Consider the following 17,846-nt stretch of genomic DNA (forward strand, 5'->3'; position numbering starts at 1 on the left):
TCTTTTTATCAATGTATAACATACATTTTTGAATATACTGCACTAATTTAAGCAATACAAAAGAATACGTACCCGACGAATATATTGAAAATACTGAACCTCAAATCATGAATATAATTTGATAGGAATAATTTCGCAACATCTTGGTATTATTGGTAGGAGAAAAATTGATAATAAGACAAGCACCTATTAATGCAAACTAGTTATAGTAATAAAGAAATTTAATGTTTTATCCACTGTCTAGACTTTTGCATGTTTACGACCGTAAAAACGATCCCAGTGAACGTAGAAAAAAAAAAAAAAAAACAATGCATCACAAGATAGGAAAAATAATTTTCTTCGAAAATATGATTTGTTTGAATTTTTAACGTAATTAACCGAATTTCTAGGAATTTACAAAGGGAGGTCACTTTTTCGACTTTTTTCAATTATTCAATCAATGTGAACTAAAATTCCTGCATCCGGTATTCTAATAAGGTTATGGCTTTGCAACTTTTTAAGGAAATAATATAAACACCTTACCTTTATTTAAAGCAAAAACGGTGAAGTTATGTTGTTTCACTGATTTATAATGATATTTTTTTCAATGACTTGAAATAAAAATTTTCAATAACTTTCACTCGATCCGAAATGGATGCAGCAGTTCGCTGCTTGCCAATAACGCTTTAACAAGTGATAAGTAAACATGTTTAGTGCAATATGGCTGTTTTTCCCCATCATTTTCCTCGAAGATATGTAATTAAGGGAAAATAAATAAATAAAAATAAAAAACGGTTAAAAAATCCTAGTGTTCTGTACAAAACACTAATTTGAAACCAAAAAAAAAAAAAAATCAATTTTATTCTTTTCGTTCGGTTTTAATCATTAAAACCCTGAGTTAATCATGCACAAAAGGAATTGAAGACAAGGGTTTCGGGGTTACAAAGAACCTTTTTTCTATAATAATAATAAAAAAAAATTGAAAAAGAAAAATGAACTAGGAAGTTATAACTGTAAAAACACTGGAAAATGGATATTCAAAAGATCTTTGTTTATGAATTTTATATATTGTACATAAACCCGTACCTTGAGTCGATCCTTAGTTTTACATAGCGTGATGTGTCCCGCTAAAAATTGTGTGAACAAAAACTTGGAACTAAATTTAATACAACTTCAATTTCCCAATGAGTAGGTAAAATGTTTTAAATTTGGATGGCTCGCTAGCGTTAGGAGAAAATTACAAATATACTACGTATAAGGGGGAAAAGACCCCCCCCCTTCCCCCGGCACATTATTTGCAACAATGATTATAAATACTTATTTATTTTACTTAAAATCTATCTCAATTTTAAGGAAGATAAAATTTTCTTTGCGAGATCACAAAATAATTTAATTTATTACCTCATTAATGTACATGAGAAAATTAACATAATTAAACGCAAACACATGTTTTAGGGGTGCAATGAAGTACTTTAGCACATAGGTAAAGCATAAAGGTAAGCATTTCGAAATTAATTCGATGATTCTCATTCCATAGCTTACACTTTTATACATTCATGAAGCGGTTTCTCGTAATCCTGAAACTCGTGTCTGAAATTTTATAGATGTTTGTGCGATTAAATATGTTGATTTTTTCATTCAGTAGTACTTTTGCTAACTTTTTACAAATTTATTAAATCTTTGCAGTTAAATTCAGTTTAAAATCATGACTTAACACAAAACGATCGGATTATGCACTTTTTTTAAAAAAATTCATTAAAAAAAGGGCAGTTGTAGGCGGAAGATTTTTTTGCAGAAATTAACACTAGAGACTTTGCAAATACGATGCAACTTTCAAAACAGCCCGACCGAGCCCGACACCCATTTAAAAAGCTTTCTATAGTTATAAATTAAGGCAAAACGCCTTTAAAAATCTTCCATACCAAGTTTTCTTTATTTTTTTTTACAAAAAGAAAATAAAAATATTTACTTTAATTTATAATTAGCACAAAGCCCTGACATTTCTTTATCCCGTAAAATTGATTTGTGTCAATTCCATTCATTTATAAAGCCACAAAAAAATATACATTGAAACGTAATAATTAAGCTGAAACGTAACAAAAAAGCGAAAATTCTTATAGAAATCTCATCTTTTACAGAGGCTATGAGCAATTGTACGTGACTCAGGTTTCCAAAACAGGTGCCGATCGACGCACCAGTTAGTCAACTATCATAGAATAAATTTTCATAAAAATTGGGTAAATTTTTAATTTTGGACTTTTGGCCAGGATTTTCAGTCAAATACTCCACTGTGCGTCAGTTGAATGATGAGAAAAACTTGTGATAATTGTTTTCAAAAAATCAGAATTAATTCTAACAATTATTTTTAAGAGTAAGAAATATGTGTTGTACTGTTAGTTAATAATTAAACACAAATTGTAAGTAATAGAGGGACGACTTGTTGGGGGAAATCGATAAGTAACCCCGAATATTGATGTTGACAGTTTGGAGAAAAAGAAGTTTGTTTACTTTGTTTCCCAGAAGCGCATTTCTCTTTTCGCAGACTATCCAACGAGTCAAACATCTCTTTCCGATGGAACAGAAGTTGCCATCACTATCAAATACTTTAGAGCAACTTTTACCAGTTCTGAATTTTTAAAGTTATAATTTTCACCGTAGTAACGTATAGAATTTTTCTTTAGTTTAAGAACTGAAGCCTTGAAATAGACTGCAAGTTCTGGCACCAGACTACCAGTGTCAAGTTATTCCAATAGCTTTGACTTTTTCCTCACTCTCTCGTTAATCTTCTAAAATCTTGTAGTGATCTTCCCAAAATTCATCCTCTATACCGAAAAATTGATCTTATAAAGTAAGTGCAAAAAAAATTATTATTATTATTTTTTTTTTTGGCAACTCCATAAGTAAACTTAATTACCAAGCGAGAAAATTGGAGCAAATTTTATGATAATTTTCAATTAAAATGCAAAAACATCAACATCGAATCAAAACATCGATGGTCCAAAAACATCGAAAGTAAAACATTGATATTTTGACAAAAATATCGATGTTTCCAAAACATCGACATCGATGTCGCACCCCCCTAGTACGTAGTCACATCAGAAGCAAATCTTGCAGTGATCTAATTTTTCAGATCCCTACGGTGGGAAAATCACATGGTGTTTATATGAGGGGGGTGGGGGGTGGGAGTTATAAAGTGCTAAATCACCCTTACCTTGACTAAATGAATAATAAATAGCAATTGGGACACATACAATAACTCAGAGACATCTAACGGTAGCCAGTTGAAATTTTACAACTCGCTTTTTCGTCACCCTATATACCATTGGCAAGATAAAAATAATCGTAGTTTTTTAAATCGGTTGCTAATTAATTTTAGCTTCCAAAGTTGGGGGTAAAATCAAGTTTGGCCAAGGTGAACAAGATGGAGAAGAGTTTTGTTCTTAAAATCGACCGTTAAATAATGCATATGCTTATAAACTGCACGCAACAGAAATAAGTCTTAAGCAGTTGCAAAAATTAATGTTTCATTTGCCAAAGAGGAAACATTTCGAATGACATGAATGTGGTCAAACAATTCTCACCCCTGTTCTCGGGGTTCTTTGTCAAGTTGCCGATTGTTGAAAATGTAATGGTATTCCTGCATTTCTGGTCGTTTGCTTCACAATTAAATGTTTATTTTTTCCTCTTCTTTCTTGCAGAGAGAATATGAATGTTGTGAAAAACTGTATGCACATACATATGATCTTCACCTTTGTTACATGATTATTGTTCAAGCCTGATTTGTTGCCAGTAGTGCTAGAAGATTCTTAAGACTGTAAGTATGTTACAATGCTTAATTTTCTCTATACACCTCCAAGCCCGGTTTGATAATGGACGGTTCCATTTTATCAAATGTTTTGCAAAACACTCTACAAAGACTATGTTAAATATTTGTTTTATTGCATGAACTTAAAAACGAACGGTGTCCCTGTCCCCTCCCTCCCGTTTTCCCTTTTCAATCTTACTTTTTGAAATACTTAGAGGGGGTGGAAATTTAGATTGTCGGCGAAACGGAGGCAAACTAGAAGAACATGGACTCTACTTCTATATTACACAATAAAATAAAATGATATTTTTTGTAGATAATATTGTATTAATAATAATGATAATATATATATATATATATATATATATATATATATATATATATATATATATATATATATAAAACAAGAGATACACTTTAAGACAATTTTAAAATAGAAATTCAAAGAAATTGAAAAAATCAACAACATTAAAAAACTGAAAGAATAAATACAAAAGTGTACCGTAATGCCAGCGCAAAGCTGCTAGAAACAAAAACAGTACAAACATATTCACACAAACAGTCAAAATGCAAATGAAAAAAGCGAGAACATCAAAATGGAAAATGAAAAGGGTGAACCCAGGACCAACACTTTCTCAAGGGGGGGATTGGTCCTAAAGTTCACAAGGCCCTTTCTGTCTAGCAAGAGGAAAGGTCCCAATAGCTTGCTACCCTCCCCGAGAGCCTTAGAAGAGAAAGGAATCAGAGAACATACCTTAAGATATTAAGGTATGTTTGAGTATATTGAGAACATACCTATAGATCTTAAGGTATGTTCTCTGATTCCTTTCTCTTCTAAGGCTCTCGGGGAGGGTAGCAAGTTATTGGGACCTTCCCTCTTGCTAGACAGAAAGGGCCTTGTGAACTTTAGGACCAATCCCCCCCTTGAGAAAGTGTTGGTCCTGGGTTCACCTTTTTCATTTTCCATTTTGATGTTCTCGCTTTTTTCATTTGCTTTTTCATTTGTATTTTGACTGTTTGTGTGAATATATATATATATATATATATATATATATATATATATATATATATATATATATATATATATATATATATATATATATATATATATATATATGTGTGTGTGTGTGTGTGTGTGTACACAGTAGAACCTCCCTTAAGGAACACCTCTGAATTAGTGAATTAGGGACACTATATTATAAGGAACAGTCACAGAGAATATATTGCAGTGATCAAAGTATAAAAGGAGAGAAAATAAATCCACACGAGTTGATTTTGTTGAAAACTAAAAGTTCTTTTTTTTTTTTAAATTAACTGGTAAAAATTTGTCTTTACATTGACATGCAAAGCAGCAAATATGTGTTTTAAAATTATTGTTGAAATTTACATTGATACTTTTTGCCCTCGGCAAACTTGAAACGTGATCACTGTTATTTGCATTGCATTGCACTGTAAATTATACTACACTAAATGACCCGACAGACGTTATTCTGTTCAAACTTTGTAAATTGAAAAGTTAAAAAATTTGAATCAACTATCAAGTGTTTGAACCGTTTTGTTGAAAAAAATAAGTAAAAAGAAAATGTTTTAAGCTGCTTGGTGTCAGAATGCGTACATTTTATTACAACTTGATTTATCTAATGCCCACTGAGCAGTAGTTTTATTAACTATTTTTTCTCCCGTACTTGATGATTTGTTCCTTCAGCCATACTCAAAGGATAAAAAGCGTCCTCGAATATTAAGTGTAAAAACTAACTACCCATCTGGAACAAACGGGAAATCAGCTGCAACATCGCCCATATGAAAAAGAAAAAATAAAAAAAAAAAAACAATCGAAAGGATATCGTTTAAAAAAGTGATAAAAGTAAAATCTGTTCTCTGAAAAAGCGAAAATCACCCCCCCCCCCCTCCGATGTAAAACAAACATTCTTCAACTAAAGTGACTAAACACTCTTTAAAAACGAAAAAAAAAAATCTTTGAAATTTGAAATATCTCGCCAAACAAACAAAAAATACAATAAATTATATTAACAGTAGCTTTAAAATATAAACAAATGATCACGCAATTCTATCGTTGAAGCCACCACGTTACTGTAATCCAGCCGATCAGTGAGCGAAGCCAACTCTGACCGATTAGCGGTCCGATCTTTTGAACGAAAACTTTTTAAACTTCATGTATTGCCTAATTTGCTCTTTCCACCAAAGATTAAGATCTTTCACTGCTCTAATATTTTGTGTACAGAACTACCCTGTTGCAATTTATCTGGATGAAATAAAATTTGTTTCGTCTTTAAATTCCATCATCTTTTCCTTTTATAATGTATTGATTAGTTAGATAATCCTTAAAATCTTCTTGACATTGGTGCCAAAACTCAGATGGATTTGAGCCGAGAAAGAAATGTTGCTAGGTACAGTACTTTCTGATCATTTGGTTAGGAAAACCTAAAGCACCGATCCGGTCACATGTTCAACTACGACGATAGAACACACGTTTTGCGTGAACATTCCAGTACTTTACTTTAAAATATATCACGGGACCTAAAATCGTTGCTTTCAAGAGAGAGAGAGAGAAATGAAGGCTTCACTCTCTCTCTCTACGTTTTATCTACTTTCAATTGACATATATCACAGTAGGAAATTTCATTACAAAATGCAGAGCTGGCTTCCTTATTGTCCTTTGGCAACGGGTTAAATATTTATTTCAATTCTTGCTCAACAATAGGTTAAAATAAATATTAATCATTTGAGAGATATAACCATGCAATGTTTTAATTAATTAATTAATTAGCAAAAACGTTTCCGATTCGATCCATCGCGCTTCGAAACCATGCTTGCCACAATTTAATTACACACAAAAAATTTGATCAAAATCGGTCCAGCCGTTTAAAAGCCTTATGGTGACAAACGTCCGCACTATATTTTTATAAATTAAGATAAAGCACAATCTATGAAACTAACAATACTTCAAAATTATTTCTATAAAGTACTAACTTAGATTCGACTAAATTTTTGATTAAATTTTTAAAATATTTTTTTCACTTAAAATAACTCTGAATTTTATTTAGCTTATATAACACATTTTCAATGTTTAATCTTAAATGTTAATAGCCTTTGGTTATGTTATATTATATTACATTAAGTACGCAGCATGCATCAATTCATATACCTTCGAACAAGGGAACCTCCATTTAAGGGACGGTGTGTAGTATTTCTAAAACTCTAATTAGCGTTTGAATAATGTCATCTCATATTCTCAATGAAGTTCGCGCAGTGAAACAAAGATCTAAATCCAGAATACAGTAAACTCTCGATTATCCGCGGATTAGGTGGCACGGTAACCACGGATAAGCGAAAACGCGGATAACCCGAATTATAGTTAAAAAACGATACTGGTGTATACAATAGCTAAAAAATAGGAATAAAAGTCGCACATGTATTTAAGTTATAGCTAAAAAGAATAACACTGACAGTAAAAAATATATGTAAAAGCTAAATTTAAACAATAATATAATCATAAGTCACCACCGTTGAAGTAAAAAAAAATGTGAAAAGACCCGCGGATAATCCGACCGCCGATAATCGGGAGTTTACTGTATTTGGAGTTTTCGCAGGGTGTTATGAGCAAAATTTGATACCTCTGTTACCGTGGCATTGTCCTCATGAGTACCTTGCTTCTAGTTGCTTGCTTTTAATTGCCTTACTCACGCTTCTACCAACAATCGCAGAAGTTTTATCTATTTACACTTTTCCTTATTTTTGAAGAACAAGGGTCAACAAGAAGTTTCAAAATCGTCAGATAGGAATTCAAAACGTAATGGAAAGTCTGAGTAAGGTGCTGCGAGACTCTGCAGCGTGCAGTCCCGTGCAAACTCAACATATTAGTTTAATATACATATTTGTAGACAGATAGTTGTCAAACCAGCTTATAGATATGTAAAATAAATGATTCGAAATGGTATGTATACTTTTACAGTTATACTTTTCTTCTTTACTAATAATAAAGCAGAAAGTCTCTATGTCTGGAGGATGTCTGGATGTCTGTGACGCGCATAGCGCCTAGACCGTTCGGCCGATTTTCCTCAAATCTGGCACAAAGTTAGTCTGTAGTATGGGGGTGTGCGCCTCAAAGCGATTTTTCGAAAATTCGATTTTGTTCTTTTTCTATTACAATTTTAAGAATATTTTCCCAAGCAAAATTATCATAATATGGACGAGTAAGTTACCAAGTTATCATAACGTGGAACCGTAACATGAGTAAGTCAATTGGCGAGAAATTCACCATACATCTTTTGTAAATATACAGGCGAACCAAAAGACCTTTAAATTTTCTACTACGGACAAAGCCGTGCGGGTATCACTAGTCTTAATATATAAAAATCTTCTGTGCGGACGTTTGTCACCATAAGGCTTTTAAACGGCTGGACAGATTTTGATGAAATTTTTTGTGTGTAATTAAGTTGTGGCAAGTATGGTTTCGAAGCGCGATAGATCGAATCGGAGACGTTTTTGTTAATTAATTAATTTAAACATTGGATAGTTATATCTCCCAAATGATTAATATTTATTTTGGTATAACTTTGATATGCCCCCCCCCCCAAAAAAAAAAAAAAAAAAAAAAAAAAAAAATTACGCGCCAAGTCTGGAACTCCCTACGGACTTTTTAGGGTTGCTGTTTCTTATTTTGGTGTTGCCAATTTAGGTTTTTTTCAGGCTTTAGATTTTAGCTGTTGCCAAATTTAGTATTTTCTAATATTTTGTACCATTTTTAAAAGTTTTTTTTTAAAGTTTTGTGGCAACAATTTTTGGATTTCATATATGTTTTAGCACCATTTCATTCATTCGCCATTTCTATGTGAAGTGATCAAGCAGATTTCTGTCTTGCTGTATTTTGCTGCAAATGTGGTTGTATTTTCCAATTATATTTTTTTTCTATTAATTTTTATCTTTCAGCTTTCAATATTCCTACTGTATATAGTGTTGTTGAAAAATTTCAGGGAATTGAGTCGGAAAATTGATAGTTGTTCTTCGTTTTCGTCGGGTAGGTCGACAGAATTTTGCTTGGCGAGAAAAAAAAGTCGCCAAATTTCCGATTTGGGGGGATACATCAAAGTAGTTCCAAAGTTTTCGTTCAAAAGATCGGACCGCTAATCGGTTGGATTTGGCTTCGCTCACTGATCGGCTGGATTACAGTAACGTAGTGGCTTGGCGACTTTAGCTATAAACAATAGAGTTGAGTGATCATTTGTTCACATTTTAAAGCTAATGTTAATGTAATTCACTGTATTTTTAGTTTATTTGGCGAAATATTTCAAATTGCAAAGAATTGTTTTTCGTTTTTAAAGAGTTTTCAATCATTTTAGTTGAAGAATGTGCTTTTTTTTTTTTTTACATCGGGAGGGGGAGGGATGAGTGATTTTCGCTTATTCAGAGAACTGCTTTTGCATTTATCACTTTTTAAAATGATATCCTTTCGATTGTTTTAATCTTTTTCATATGGGGGATGTTGCAGCGGGATTTCCTGTTTGTTCTAGATGGGCAGTTGGTTTTTTTATAATTAATATCTGAGGACGATTTTTATCCTTTGAGTATGGCTGAAGGAACAAAACGTCAAATACGGGAGAAAAAATAGTTAATAAAACAACAGCTCAGTGGGCATTAGATAGATCAAGTTGTAATAAATACAGTGAAACCTGTGTAAGTTGACCACCTGCGGTGCAGTACTTTGGTGGTCAACTTAGACAGGTGGCCAACTTATAAAGGGTGGTACTGATTTTTTTTTTTTTTTTTTGCATCATGCATTTTGACTAATTCACACTTACTTTTTCTGTTCAACTCACTTTCATTGTTTAACATTACTTTGAAACAATAATTGAAAATGTTATTTAAATCTTTTTGTTTTTTTACTATATTAGACACTGTAGTTTTAGAAATTCCATATGTGTGAGTCAATTTTCTCCTGCTCTCCCCCTTTTCAATTAACTTTAATATTTCATACTTTTTATAAATCTCAAGTTCATCTAATTTTCTTTTTGAAGCCATTTTATGTAAAACTTATAACACAAAGAGCAACAAGCTGGACTCTCCTAGTTCAATACAGCAGTTGAAAATGAAAATGTTCTATCTAATCCCTTGTACCAGAAATAAATAACTTTACTCTTCAGCACAATTCCAGTGTTGCCACAAAATATTGCAACTGGAAGAAAAGACTTTGTACTTTTCTACTGACACCTGTTTTCATTGAACAGAGAGTACAAAAGGTAATCTCAAATAGAACAACAGAAGAAAAACAGTTTTAAACACTATGCCATGCTTGAAAACGCTCGACTGGTAAAAGAACTCAGCAGTTCCACTTTTTGCAGGTTTGAAAATTCTTAGTAATTCTGTTCATTTTGTCAAAATGTTACACAAGTAACCACATTACAACCATCAACTAAAACAAAACTAACTTTTATTAACATAAAACAAAATAAAATTAAAACCATAGGAATGGTTCATGCTGGTATTACAAGGGCCAGCGGCTCCCTTCAAAATCCACATCAATCAAATCCACACAACCTAAAGCAATCTTTCAATTTAAACTTAAACTTAGGTTTGCTGTAAAACTTAGCGAGATATTTTCTAGCCAAAAGCAACTAAAAGGGAGATTCAACACACTCCCCCAGGATGAACAATTGAAATGTTCAGCAAAATTCAAATATTTAACTTTTTTTTTTAACATAATAGCAATTAAACAAATTAACATACTTACAAACTTGGTGTAAACTTCAAATGAATAACAGCTAACTAAAATATATAACAATCTGAATTAAACATGAAATAACATAAAGTTCAATTTAAAAGTAAACAGAAATGACATTTTTATGCGGAAGATTTTTTTTTTTTACTGAGTCACTGACTCAATATCAAGTTCTAAATTATACAGTAATTGAATAGGTCTCCTCACAACGTCTGAAGGCGTTCGAACAGCACAAGATCTAACTTTAGAGTCTCTGCCGAAAAAAAGGTCTTTAACAACTCCTATTTTCCACATGTGTTTTGGAACCTTGTCTTCATGAACTATAACCACGTCTCCAATTTTGAATTTTGTAGGAGTATCTATTGGAACGATGCGATTTGCAGATCGAAGTTCCAGTAAGTACTCCGTTCTCCAACGCTTCCAGAAATGGTTTAAAATTTGATCTCTGTATCTCAATAATTTCGTGAGGGTCTTTTTGTTGGATTTTGGTTCTGCCACAGAAGGAATATCAGGAAAGAAATTTGGGCGCTTGCCTATCAGAAAATGAGAAGGAGTTAGGGGAAATGGCTCGTTAATTTCATCATACACGTAAGTTAAAGGTCTTCCATTTATAACAGCTTCGATCTCAGTGAGAGTGGTTTGAATCTCTTCATAGCTCAAGCAAGATCGTCCTAAAACTTTCTTCAAGGGCGTTTTGACAGAACGCACCATGCGCTCCCAAAACCCACCCCACCAGCTGGCTCTAGGTACAATAAATTTCCACACAATTCGGTTTTTAGTAAAATACTGTTGAACCTCAGCTTTGGAAATCTTACTCTAAATCTCCTTCAGTAAACTATCAGTTTTGATAAAGGTCTTGGCATTATCACTGTATACAATTTTACAGAGTCCTCTACGTGAAACAAATCTTTTGAAGGCTAAGATGAAGGTTTCAGTGCTGAGGTCAGATGCTACTTCCAGATGAACAGCTCTAGTAACTCCACAGGTGAAGAGCACAATGTAAGCTTTTTCCGGGCCCGATTTAGTTTTGATAAAAATAGGGCCGGCGAAATCAACAGCACAGGTCTCAAATGGGGGTGATTCAATTATCCTATCCTTCGGTAAAGGAGCAATTTCTTCCTTGCCAGGTCTAACTTTAAATCTTTTGCAAATAATGCAAGATTTCAGCACAGATTTAACATATTTCCTTCCTTTGATGATGTAATATGTTTCTCGAAGATGCGCCAAGGTTGTGGCTACTCCATAATGATAAACTTTTTCATGGGCCTGAAGAATTAGCAGTTTGGTGAATTGTTCCCCGCCCGGGAGTATCCAAGGATTTTTTTCCCTTAGAGGCAGACCAGATAAGCGAAGTCTTCCCGATAAATATAATAAACCATCTTCATCCAATTTAGGGCTTAAATTGTATAAAGGAGAATTTTTATTGATAGGTTCTTCCCGTTTCAGGTCTTCAATCTCAAGAGTGAACACAGTTTGTTGAGTTAACTTTAACCAATATTTTTCCGATTTTGTAATTTCTGCAGTAGTAAGCTCACCTGACAGCTTAGTCTTTTTCTTATTAATGTTATTAACGAATCTGAAAATCCAAGCGGTGATGTTGTATACACGATTAAGTTTACTAAATTTTCCTAAATCCAGCAATGGTTCTGTAAGTAATTTAACATTGCAGGAAAGCTGAATAGAATTTAATTTGGACCTCTTTTCAATCAAATAATCATTATTGCTGGGAAGAATGTCATGCTTCGGCCACCTTTCTTTAGGCATTGATAACCAATCTGGACCTTCAAACCATAATGTATTTTCTACAAGACTAGTTAAACTTTCCCCTCTGGTCAACAAATCTCCAGGATTGGCTTTCCCTGGAGTAAAATTCCAAATTCTGGGGTTAGTCAAAGACTGTATTTCTTCTACCCTATTTGCCACAAATGGCTTCCAGTTTATCGGTGAACCCTTTATCCAATGTAGCGCGACAATGGAATCTGACCAAATATGGACATCTAAAACATGAGAACTAAAAACAGTTTTTAAATATTTGCACATCCTAGCAGCTATTATCGCACCCATAAGTTCGAGGCGAGGGATTGTCAAACGTTTTATAGGGGAAACCCTACATTTTGCCCAAACAAGACTGGTCCGAATTTCATTATCATTTTTGGCACATCGAAAATATGCAACAGCACCATAAGCCTTAGGACTTGCATCAGAAAAAATGTGAAGTTCTATGGTATGAAAATTTTCTAAACCCCCCGGAAAATATTTACGAGGTATCTCAAACTTGGGTAAATGATCAATTTCTGAACACCAACTTTCCCACTCGTATTTTAGATCATTAGGTAAGTTTTCGTCCCATCCTATACCTCGCTGCCAAGTTTCTTGCAACAAACTTTTCATCCTAACAGTAAATGGTAAAAGAATTCCAAGAGGATCAAATATCTTTAGAACAGTTTTCAAAACAACGCGTTTTGAAGGATTGATTTTACAATCCTCGCGAAAGTCTGGAACGTCAAAATGCAAGCTATCAGAATTGGTATTCCATAGTAAACCCAAGATCTTTAAGGTATCATTACGAAGTTCAGCTGTTTCACACATTCCCTTTTCTTCCCACATTTTTCGAAGTTTTACGGAATTAGTATTAAATTTCCGCAAATTCATTCCAGCTTCTTTAAAAATATCTGAAGCTGTCGATGATATGTAATACACTTCTTTATCAGATTTCGCACCAGATATCAAATCATCTACATAAATGGATGAATCCAAAATATTAACTACTTGGGGATGATTTTCATATTTTTTAATATGATGCTTGATCGTAGAAGCCAAAATAAAGGGGGAACAGCTTACCCCAAAAGCCGCCCTCGAAAATCTCATAAATTTTAATTCACCCCTTTCGTTACTAAACCATATAAATTTCAGGTAATTCCTGTCCTCTTCCGCAATTCCAATTTGCAAAAAAGCCTTTTCTAAATCGGCGCAAAATGCAACATTATGTTTCCTAAAACTAAGTATTATATCAAGAACGTTTGGATTAAGATTAGGTCCGGGGAATAAACAATCATTCAAAGAATTTAAATGTTTCTCCTTTGAAGAAGCATCAAACACCATTCTAACTTTAGAGGTTACCTTATCCTCTCTTACTACTGGTCTATGAGGCATGAAATAACTATTTTCGATTTTTGAATCAGAACATGGTTCTATAACCCCATTACGTTCCTGTTCCAAAACAATAGCTTTATAACTATCAAATAAATTAATGTCCTTTTCAAGTTTTCTACTTAAATCGTCAAAGCGATTTCTTGCAATTCTGAAATTATTCGCAACTTTAGACTTATCTTCCTTCCATAATAAAGAAGTTTCGTATCTGTTATTTACAAACTTTAAGTTAGATTCAAATTTACCAATTATTTCCTTTTCTACTTCTGAAACATTTTCCCTAGATTGCATAATCCCGAGTGATTCCAATTCCCACAAAAATCTTAAGCTTTCGAGCTCATTATCAGGGCTTGGCTTGCTACCTACGACTGAGAAACTACAAACAGATTTTCTTTCCCCTTTCATTGACCCATCCTCTACAAAACCGCAAAGCGAGTACCCCAACAAACTATCACACAGAAAGAGTGATTTTGTTAACTTTTCAACCGGTCCATAACAGATTTGGTAAAAATAATCCGCACCAATTAATAACTCGATTTGAGAACCACCTACGGTATCACAACTCGAAAACTTGTATGACACTAGTTTAGTCATAACTTCTTTGCTAAGTGGTGGGGAGTGAATACTAACACTCGAAATCACATCTGTTACTAACGCTTCAATATGAATACAACGCGATTTATCATCTACATGAGATAACTTCAACTCAACGACATCAAAATTTTTAATTTGCGGTTTAAAAGCTCCAAATGAAAATATCTGGTCTTTCTTGCCTTAAAACTGGAGGGTTTAATTCTGAAATTAAATTTTCTGTGACATAAGTTTTTTGACTTCCCGTGTCATAAAGAATTAAAGACAATTTAGAATTCGAATCAGATTCCACCTTCACGCATGAAGTTTGCAAAATTACTTCTTTAGTATTTACATTAGTAATATTTTTCCGACAATGAGAAACTGAAGTAATAATTGATTCTCCCCCAGTATCTCTGTTTACATTTGCGGGTTTGAAAGTTTTATTGGTACAAATTGATGTGTGATGAAAGTTACCATTGCATATTTTGCAGCTCTCAGTTTTAAATTTGCAATTTGAGGATAGGTGATATTTACGAAAACAAACATAACACCGCCCAGTCTTCCGCAATTTTTCACGTTTGTCTGAAATAGCCTTCGACTTGCATGATTTCGAATCATGTTCTGTTGAATCGCAAAATATACAAACACTTTTTGAATTTGTAGTTAATGTAGAAGTCGTGGGAATATCCCATTTGTAATTACTAATCTGCTGTTTATTTTTTTCCTTTTTACTACTTGAAGAATATTTTTCAGAATTCTGCAGATGAATTGTTGCTTCACGAGATTGAACTTCATTTTTTATAAATGTTAGAAGTTCATCGATGTCCATATCTGTCATACTTGACCGTTTACGATTGAAATCCAGGGCCATTTCAGTTGGAATTAATTTCAATAAAATAGGTGCAAGCAAGTGTCCGTAACTACCGGATGTAACACCGAGGGAGTTTAAATTTCGAATTTGAACTTCAACATTATCATAAAGTTCCCTTAAGTCCCTTATGTGATAGGAATTTTTCACTGGTTTTAAATTTAACAGCTTACTCATATGCGCATTAATGACTAAATCATTTCTACCATATCTGTTTTTCAACAAATCTACAGCTGATTTGTAATTTTCTGCCGTAAGTGAAAATCCAGCAACAGCATTATAAGCGCTGCCACCAAGTAGAGACTTCAAATATGAAAATTTGTCGATAGGAGATAAACTTTTGTTTTTATCAATGGCATTAGAAAATTGGCCCCAAAATTCCAACCAGCAACTGCTGTCCCCATAAAACTTATGTATGGTAAGTTTAGGAAGTTTCATACAACGCTCAATTTTGAAGGATTGAGAATTACTTTCATCTTTCGAGATTGATGACTCAAACAATTCCTTTTGACTTTCAGCAGCACGTTCATTTAAAAACTTAGTAATCTTATACCGAAATTCTATTATTCTTTCGCTATAATGTTCAGAAGTTTCTATTTCATTTTCAAATTCTGACTCGGCAGTCAAATCTTGGATATCCGAATTTAATTTTTTCAAGCAGTCGTACTTTTCATTTAATTGGTCTTTATAAATACTTAAAAGATCAATTTTCTGCTCTGCTGCGATTTCCTCACTTTCTAGTGCTGTATCTATTTTGTTACACAGTTTTGAAGTCTGTGTTCTTAAACCTCCGCGTTTCTTCTTTAGGATTTCTAATGTACTTGTCATTTTCATTCAATGCAATATTTACAACAGGTATAATAATAAACTGAGCTTACCTGTGTAAATTTCAAGACTTTTCAGATTCAGCTGATCACAATATCAAATCCTGTCACGGACGCCAAATGAAAGAACTCAGCAGTTCCACTTTTTGCAGGTTTGAAAATTCTTCGTAATTCTGTTCATTTTGTCAAAATGTTACACAAGTAACCACATTACAACCATCAACTAAAACAAAACTAACTTTTATTAACATAAAACAAAATAAAATTAAAACCATAGGAATGGTTCATGCTGGTATTACAAGGGCCAGCGGCTCCCTTCAAAATCCACATCAATCAAATCCACACAACCTAAAGCAATCTTTCAATTTAAACTTAAACTTAGGTTTGCTGTAAAACTTAGCGAGATATTTTCTAGCCAAAAGCAACTAAAAGGGAGATTCAACAACTGGGAAATGCGGAGCAAGATAACTTTTTTGCGGAACTGCGAAGTGTAGCTATTTTTGCGGAGTGACTCCGCGAGGTGCGGAGCAGCTGGCAACCGTGCATCAAAACATTACAATTATTCATGGAAAGCTATAAAAAATAATAACAAAGTAAAAAAAATGCTTGATTAAGTTTTAAAAAATAAACCAAATGGTCAACTTACAAAGGGTTTTTTACGTTACTCCAAACCAAATTTGGTGTACATTAGTGGTCAAGATAGACAGGTGGTCAAGATAGAGAGGTGGTCAAGTTACAAAGGTTTTCCTTCATTATATAAGATAGGACTAATTCCGTTCCCGACAAAAGCGGTCAACATAGGCAGGTGGTCAACTTACAAGGGTGGTCAACTTTACAGGTTTTACTGTATATGCATTCTGACACAATAGCAGCTTAAAACATTTTTTTTTTACTTATTTTTTTCAACAGAACGGTTCAAACACCTGATAGTTTATTGACATTTTTTAAATTTGAATTTACAAAGTTTGAACAGAACAACGTCTGTCGGGTCCTCTAATATGAAATATATAAATATAAAGAAAATATATGCTAAATATAAATGTTGAGGCTTTACTTTTGGTATCTGACGAATATCGCGTTCTTATTGAAATGCGGAGTACGATTGAGTTCTGAAAGAAACCACACCAATTATGATGATAAAATAATAGATAAATAAATAGGTAGCAATCGCAAGAGCATTGTGAAACTTTTTTTTTTTTTTTTTGACGCAGAAATTATTTACCTTTTCGTATCCTTGTTATGGAGATGTAAAGTTTTCTGCCGAAATTTTTGAGAAAAGTCGTCATTTAAAGACTTAGCGAGAAATGGAAGGTACGAAGCGCCCTCACCGTCTGACTGTGGTAGGACGTCCATCTGAAAAGTTTATGAAAGGTGCCTTTCATGTTCGAACTGGGTACACTACACTATTGCATCCGATGTTGAATACAGTATACATAATTAGTTTAAGATGAATATTTGATGTAAATTTCACACATCGATTATGATTACAAGATGCACGTTAATAGTTTTTAATTGATAGTTAAGTCTTTAGAAAAAAAAAAAAAAAAAACAGCAGCAGCTGTAGAACATTCCACGAATGCGGCGAGTTCAAATTTTACATGTAATTGCTGTATGACTCCGATCTCTAGCAATCTATCAAGATTTCAAAGTCGTTGAGTTATGTTTTTCCTCACATGAGGCACTGCAGTGAGAAGCAAAGGGATGTTAGTGGAAAAATTAAAAATTTGAAGATAACCAATACAAATGGTAGGTGAACCTCGCCTCTGTTTTCGGGCAAGAGATAGTGCAAGTAGTTCAGGTAGATGCTGCTATACAGCATGAATTATTAAAAAAAAATCAATGAAAGTCTACCTAGGACCTTATCTTTGAATGCGTTTTACTCAAAACTTAAAAATGTCCACTATATCCCTT

At 33.3% G+C, this 17,846-nt stretch overlaps 2 protein-coding genes across 2 annotated transcripts in view; one reads left to right on the top strand and one right to left on the bottom strand.

Annotated features, from left to right (window-relative positions):
* LOC129223346 (guanine nucleotide-binding protein G(q) subunit alpha) overlaps window positions 1–17,846 on the bottom strand; it is a 200,617-nt gene that overhangs the window by 128,127 nt on the left and 54,644 nt on the right. The gene's annotated exons all lie outside the window — the stretch shown is intronic.
* Window positions 3,678–17,846, top strand: part of LOC129223345 (uncharacterized) — a 29,423-nt gene continuing 15,254 nt past the window's right edge. The window contains exon 1 of the mRNA XM_054857915.1: window positions 3,678–3,793. The gene's annotated coding sequence lies outside the window, so the exon portion shown is untranslated. The remainder of the gene's footprint in view (window positions 3,794–17,846) is intronic.

Source organism: Uloborus diversus, chromosome 5 (assembly GCF_026930045.1).
Source record: "Uloborus diversus isolate 005 chromosome 5, Udiv.v.3.1, whole genome shotgun sequence".
Taxonomy (NCBI): domain Eukaryota; kingdom Metazoa; phylum Arthropoda; class Arachnida; order Araneae; family Uloboridae; genus Uloborus; species Uloborus diversus.